The 6,861-nt window shown below is 50.6% G+C and overlaps 1 pseudogene; it reads right to left on the bottom strand.

Annotated features, from left to right (window-relative positions):
* Positions 1 to 3,377: 3,377 nt before the first annotated feature.
* Positions 3,378 to 3,549, bottom strand: LOC142485975 (U2 spliceosomal RNA; annotated as a pseudogene).
* Between the last annotated feature and the right edge of the window lie 3,312 nt (positions 3,550 to 6,861).

Raw genomic sequence — 6,861 nt, 5'->3', positions numbered from 1 at the left:
GACAGCCCTTGGTAGCACGAGTGGTTAGACTTTATTTGAATAATTGCCTGCCCGAGCTGTTGTGCATTATCGCCAATGCTAGCAACATTGCGTAACTCTAGTGCGGTTCTTTCCCAGGCCTTTTCTAACTTGGCGCGGTGCGCTTCAATGTCAGCCTCATATTTTTCACGGGCCTTTTGTGTCAGTGTGACTATCCGTTTAGGCCTTGCGTCTGCCTGCGCCTGTTGCAGTTGCGCAGCGGTCTCTGTGTCTGAGTGATCACTCTCCTGTGTGGTGTTTAGTGAGGATCTGAGTTCTGCCATGCTGTAGGTGTGTGTAGGCCTTTAGCCAGTGCATGTGGCGTGCGGTCTGTTTACCTGCGTCAGCGATGGATGACTATCTCGGATAGTGCCGGTAGGTGCCCTGCAGCGGTAAGCGTAGGGGTGGCTGTACTTACAGGTGTACGGTGGCTCTGACCCGTGTCCTGGCGGTGTCCAGTGGCGTGGCCCTTGGTGGCGCTAGCTGTGGAACATGCGCACGGTTAGGTGAGACTGCTCTGTGTTAGCATAAAGTCTTTGAGTAGCAGCTCCTGTATGTGTCTTTAAGGCACACGGTCCTCCTTTTCACTATTCTGAGGCCAGAGCCAGCCACGTGTGGTATGAATAGCCCAGATAGCTTCAACTCATTCCTGTTACAAGCACAACAAGTTCTTTGTCTTTTCTACTTTATTGAGGAAAGCATAGTTACACAAAGGCACTTGTGGATGATGGTGTTGTGAGAGAATGTCTCTATGGTGAATGCGCTTGATAGTAGGGAAAGGTGAAAAGGATGAGGCCTTGCCAGTAGAGGGGTAACAGGAACGTACTCACTCAGCCAATGTAGGAAGTAAAAGGAAGTGTGAGGGAACCTGGGTAGCAGGAATAGTCTGGGGACAGACTATCTGTCAGCAAGGCAGAGGGGGAGGGCAGACTAGCCCATTCTGAGAGAAAGGCTGAGGTTGCTATAGCAACTCACTGGCTATGACTGTGTAAACACCATGTGTATCAAAAATGTTGCCTTTTCACATGCAGCAAGCTGCTGGGACAGGGAAAATAACAGGCAGCTAAACTAGGGAGAAATGAATCCCATAAGCTGCAAAGGGAGACAGAGAATATGGAATCTTGTTCCATGACAGGGCCGTTGTTTCCCCGTTGTTCCAATCTCCCTCTTTGGGTCTCCGCAAGTGCTGGTGAAGTTGGATCTGTCGGGTCCAGGGCACTCGCCTGATCCTCGGCCCCAAGGAAGTTCTCCACGAGTCGGACGGCCAAAGCTAGGGTTTCAGCAGCGTGGCGTTTTACCCACGAGCGTGCGGAAGGGGGTATTATCTGTAGGAATTGTTCCAAAACCACTTGTTCAAGAATTGCCTCCTTAGTGTGCTCCTCGCGTTGTACCCAGCGATTACACAAGTCCAATAACCGCTGAGCGAGGACCCGAGGTCTCATCTTAGCGGTGTACTTCATGTTCTGGAACTGCTGCCGGTACGTCTCTGGGGACAGACCTAAGCGATCCAGTATGGCGGCTTTTACTTGTCGGTAGTCCATTGCCTGATCTGCTGGGAAGCCCTTATATGAGGCCTGGGCTTCTCCCATGAGGAGCGGGGCCAAAGCAGTTGCCCAGCGATCTGCAGCCCAGCCCTCAGCTTCGGCAACCCTTTCAAATGTCAGTAGAAAAGCCTCTGGATCCTCGTTCGGAGCCATTTTCCTCAGGCGAACCGGGGGTTTGTTTGCCGGTTCTGGACTGGAATTGGGTCAGCAGCCTGGCCATCCGCTCATCCTGTGCTGCAATAGTCTTTCATCTCTCTCTGCTTGTAGTTGGGCCTGCTGGCACAGAAACTCTTTTAAAAATGCTTCCATTTATCTCATTCGTGTGTGTGTTTGTGGCCCTTTTACTGCAGGAGCCTTTCAAAATCCCGGCACTTCTGACACCATATATTGCAGGGTACATGCAACTACACACGCGGGGTCTCTTGACAAGGCTTATTTATTGAGCCTTAAAAAACATACAGCACACAAAACAAAATAGCTTCTCTTCAGCAGACAAAACAAAATAGCTTCTCTTCAGCATTGCAAACAAAGCAGCTTCTCTTCAGCGTGCAAGACACAGACAGTTCATAAAACATGTACCTTGCAAACAGACCTTCTAGCAGTAATCTCCTCAGTATTTCAGTCCTCTCTCCTGACCAGCTAGACTGCATGTGTGCACAGCCTGGGGGTTTTAAAACACCTTGATCATGCAGCTGGGATCAGACTAATTAAGCAGCCCTTCCCAACTTAACCTTGTCACTGTTGCACTGCAAGCCTAAACATAGGTTTGCCAGGTATATGGCTGGTGACGTTCATTCACCCTGTCACACACATATATATATATATATATATATATATATATATATATATATATATATATATATATATATATATATATATACAGAGTTAAGTTATGGTGAGTAAAAAAAGTGACAAAAACCCTCCACAGGAAAGCAAATATGCAAATATAGCTGTATGCTCATCTGCATGTCTTAGGCAGGTCTGCATCCCCACCTTTCCCCATTATCACCCAGCATACAGCACTTCCACTGCAGCAAGGGATTCTGGGAAATGACATGCAAATGAGCACACAGTGTCACTTTTTGCCTCAATAACCATTTTTAACATGGTTCCCTATAGGCTTAAGCTTGCTGCATGGTCACAGCTTTGAGCACAGCCAGGGTTAAGGTGCATACCCAGAAAACCACCCACAGACAGCTTTTTTTTTTTTTTTTTTTTTTTTTGTAGCCCGGGTGGTGAAAAAGTGATTTCACCTCAAAAACCGTGCTCATGGTCAAGTGAGACCAGGTGCGCAAAACTTGTGACTATAGGCTCCGGAGAGCTGCAAGTCCATGACATGGTCAGTCCTCTTCAGCCACGAGGGCCAGGAAAAGTTCTGATGTTACACCGACGTCGTCATCCGAAGAATCCGACGTCCATCCTGTTCCCTCCTAGTGCAGCAGACGCCGCAGGAGGGTCCAAGTCTTTAGGGCTTTCGGCTCACACCTACTCGCCCACCGCAGTCTTCTCCCGAGGGAATGGCGACCACCGACCAGCACACAGTCTTGCATTCTCCGAAGAAAATTAGGTGACTGATAACCCAAAAAAAACAAACCACAATCCATAGTGCGAGTGCTCCAGTGCGCTGTGTGATGCAGTGCAGGAAGTGCTCAAACGAAACAACAAAAATGGTGTGCACAAGTGCACGCCAGACCCGGAAGCCTGGCGGGTAAAAAAATAATGGCTACCCCTCAGCGGAAGGCAATAAGGGGTGCCAGTGCAGAAAAATGTAGGGGTGTGCAAATTTATCCGTGCAAAAGTCGAAGTGCGTGTGGCAACACTTGACTCCACCAGGTTAACCACTCCTGGGGTGCCGTGATAAAAATAGCCCGGGCTACATATCCGCCTTCTCAGCCCATGACCAGAGGACCAAGTGTAGTCTCTGGAGAATCTGTCCTTCACAGGACAGACACTACACTTGATCTTAGCCAAAAGGCCGAGAAGCGACCTTGATGGGTCTCATCAGTGTGGGGTTGATTTTACTGGGAATGCAAGAGAGGCTATGGGATAGGCTAAACCATAATACCGAGTTAAGTTATGGTGAGTAAAAAAAGTGACAAAAACCCTCCACAGGAAAGCAAATATGCAAATATAGCTGTATGCTCATCTGCATGTCTTAGGCAGGTCTGCATCCCCGCCTTTCCCCATTATCACCCAGCATACAGCACTTCCACTGCAGCAAGGGATTCTGGGAAATGACATGCAAATGAGCACACAGTGTCACTTTTTGCCTCAATAACCATTTTTAACATGGTTCCCTATAGGCTTAAGCTTGCTGCATGGTCACAGCTTTGAGCACAGCCAGGGTTAAGGTGCATACCCAGAAAACCACCCACAGACAGCTTTTTGTTTTGAAAATTCTTTTATTATGCAGTGAATCTTTACAACAAGATTATAACAGTACATAAATCATTTTCCAAACGAAAAAAAAAACCGCGACGTTAACAACGGCGCAGTGCATATCCCACACAACTCACATACATTTTTATTAATGGTTTCCCCAAAAGTAAAAAAACTGTGACAAACACGGCGGTGCAGTGCATTTATACGTATGCACCGCACCACAGACATGACATATCATACACACATTATCTCTAACTTTATTGCACAGAAAAACTTTTGGGGCGGGGGAGTAAGGGGGGGTGGGGAGGGGGGTGTTTAGTCCTCCTCCTCAGGGCCGTCAAAGATGGAATAGTCCTTGAGCAGGCTGTGGAGCAGCCTGCGACAGTCCTGTACCGACATCCTCTTCCTCCCCTTGATCAAGCGTTCCCTGGCGAATAGTAAAACGTCCTTGAAACAGCACATTAGACGCCAACCGGCTTCGATTGCGTCCTCTGTGTGTTCCTGTGAAAAGTCCGTGGAACACCGAGTAGTACGTGACGCACTTCCTCGGTATATAATCCTTTAAGTCAGTGTCCAGCGCGCGCAGCAAGGCCTGCGCAAAGGGGCAGTTCCAGAAGAGGTGTATGATGCTTTCCTCCACTGGGTTGCACCTGGGGCAGTGCCTCACGAGGCTGAGTTTACTCTGGTACTTGTCCGCATTCACAGGGAGTCCCCCGTGTATGGCCTGCCAAGCAATGTCTTTGTGTTTGTTCATTAGTCTTTTCGATGCCACATTCCTCCACACCGTTCCAAAGGTGTTGGGGTGGAGACCTGGGACCGATTCCATGATGTCTTTAGCCCTGATCATTTTGTAGATGACCTTGGGCTTCCACAGGTCTGGTTTTACTCCCTCCAGATTGTTCTGCCTCACAAACTTCTTCACGTCCTTGTAGAACCAGGGCGTGCGCCAGCTGTAAGGGATGGAGCTGTCCCACTTGTCCCACCCCAGTGCTCTCCAGAGCGGCAGGAGTAGGAGGCGGGACATGGAGTAGCCAGAGGAGTCTTTGTCGCAGTCTCTCAGGGTGATCCGCACGCAGTTGCTTACAAAGAAGGCGCGCAGCATAGTGGGGATGTCAGGGATTCCTCTACCCCCCTTGTGCGGCTCTTTGTACATCACCTCGCGCTTTCCCCTCTCAAACTTGGCCCCCCAGACAAAGCGGAACACTGCCATGGAGATCTCCTGGCAGGTTCTGGTCGAAGGCGGGTATGCCTGGGCCACGTACTGCAGGACAGGGAGGATCTCGTTCAGCAGTACCAGCTTTTTCCCCTCAATGGTGAGGGGTCTGAGGCGCCACAATCCGATCTTCTGCTTCACCTTGTTTAGCCTCTCGTTCCAGCTCTTCAGGGCAGCGGCCTCGCTCCCCACACCAAACCAGACTCCAAGGATTTGAATGAGGCCTGCTCTGATGGGGAAGGGGAGGGGGTCGGCAGTCAGGTTCCAAAGCCCAAATAGCTTGGTCTCTGACTTCCCGCAGTTGACTTTTGCTCCTGAAGCTTTCCCGAAATCCTCGCACGTCTGGACCAGCGTCTTCACCGACCGGCTATCTGCGCAGAAGATGGTGACGTCATCCATGTAGAGCGAGCACTTCACTTCGCGTCTCTGGGGTCCTGGCACGACGATCCCTCTGATCTCTGCGTCTCGTCTGATGCACTGGGCGAAGAGCTCTATACAACAGACAAAAAGGAGAGGTGAAAGAGGGCAGCCCTGCCTAACCCCTGAGAGGACAGGGAAGGGGTTAGTCTTCCATCCGTTCACGATCGCCACACTGCAAATGTCAAGGTACATCAGGTTAACATAAGAACAGAACATCTCCCCCATCCCATACTCACGCAGCACTCTGCCCATGAAATCATGGGAAACACGGTCAAAGGCCTTCTCCTGATCAAGGGTGACCAGGGCCGCGTGTACACGGCGGTCTTTGATGTAGTGGACTGTGTCTCTGATTAGGGCGAGGCTGTCTGCGATCCTGCGTCCGGGGATGCCGCACGTCTGGTCTGGGTGGATGATCTGGCTGATGACCTTCTTCAGTCTGTTCACTAGGACTTTTGCTAGGATCTTGTAGTCCGCATTCAGGAGGGAGATGGGACGCCAGTTCTTGAGGTCGCACCTCTCCCCCTTCCGTTTGTACAAGAGCGTCAGCATTCCTTCCCTCAGCGTTGGGGGCATCCTACCTTCTGCTTCCATTTCCCTGTAAAGCTCGAGCAGGTCCGGGCCGATCAGGTCCCACAGCTTCGTGTATAACTCAGCTGGGATACCATCTCCGCCCGGCGTCCTACCCTTCTTAAAGGATTTGGTTGCAGCGTGGAGCTCCTCCAGCGTCAGGGGGGCGTTCATGGCTGCTTTTCCTGCCGGGTCGATGGTGTTTGTAATCCCTGACAGGAATTTGTCAGCCTGGTCTCGGTCTGATGCTTTTGGGGAGTAGAGGTCTTCATAGAAATCTTTCACGACTCCCATGACTTCCTCCTTCCCCTGCTGCACGTTGCCATCTTTGTCTCGCAGCTCCCTCAGGGGCATGTGGGCAGAGTGGAGTTTCTTGAAGAAGAAGGCATTGCATTTCTCCCCCCTCTCAAGGTTCTCCACCTTGGAACGGAAGATGATTTGTCTGGATTCCTCCTCAAAGTGCTTTTGCAGGCTCTCCTTGGTTTCCTCCAGGTCGTCATCCACGTTCCATCCACAGCGTTTGAGGTCATGCAGGGACTGCAGCTTGCGCTGCAGGCCCTCGAACTCCCCCTTCCTCTCACACGCCAGGCGTCTGCCCTTTGCCTGCAGGAAGCAACGGATCCTTATCTTCGTGAATTCCCACCACTCTGCAGTGCTGGGGAAACAGGTCTTTTCTTCTTTCCATGCTGTGTATGCTGTTCTCAGCTCCTCCATGAT

The sequence above is a fragment of the Ascaphus truei genome, unplaced genomic scaffold (assembly GCF_040206685.1).
Source record: "Ascaphus truei isolate aAscTru1 unplaced genomic scaffold, aAscTru1.hap1 HAP1_SCAFFOLD_688, whole genome shotgun sequence".
NCBI classification, from domain to species: Eukaryota; Metazoa; Chordata; class Amphibia; order Anura; family Ascaphidae; genus Ascaphus; species Ascaphus truei.
This window is presented reverse-complemented; position numbering and strand designations above follow the sequence as displayed.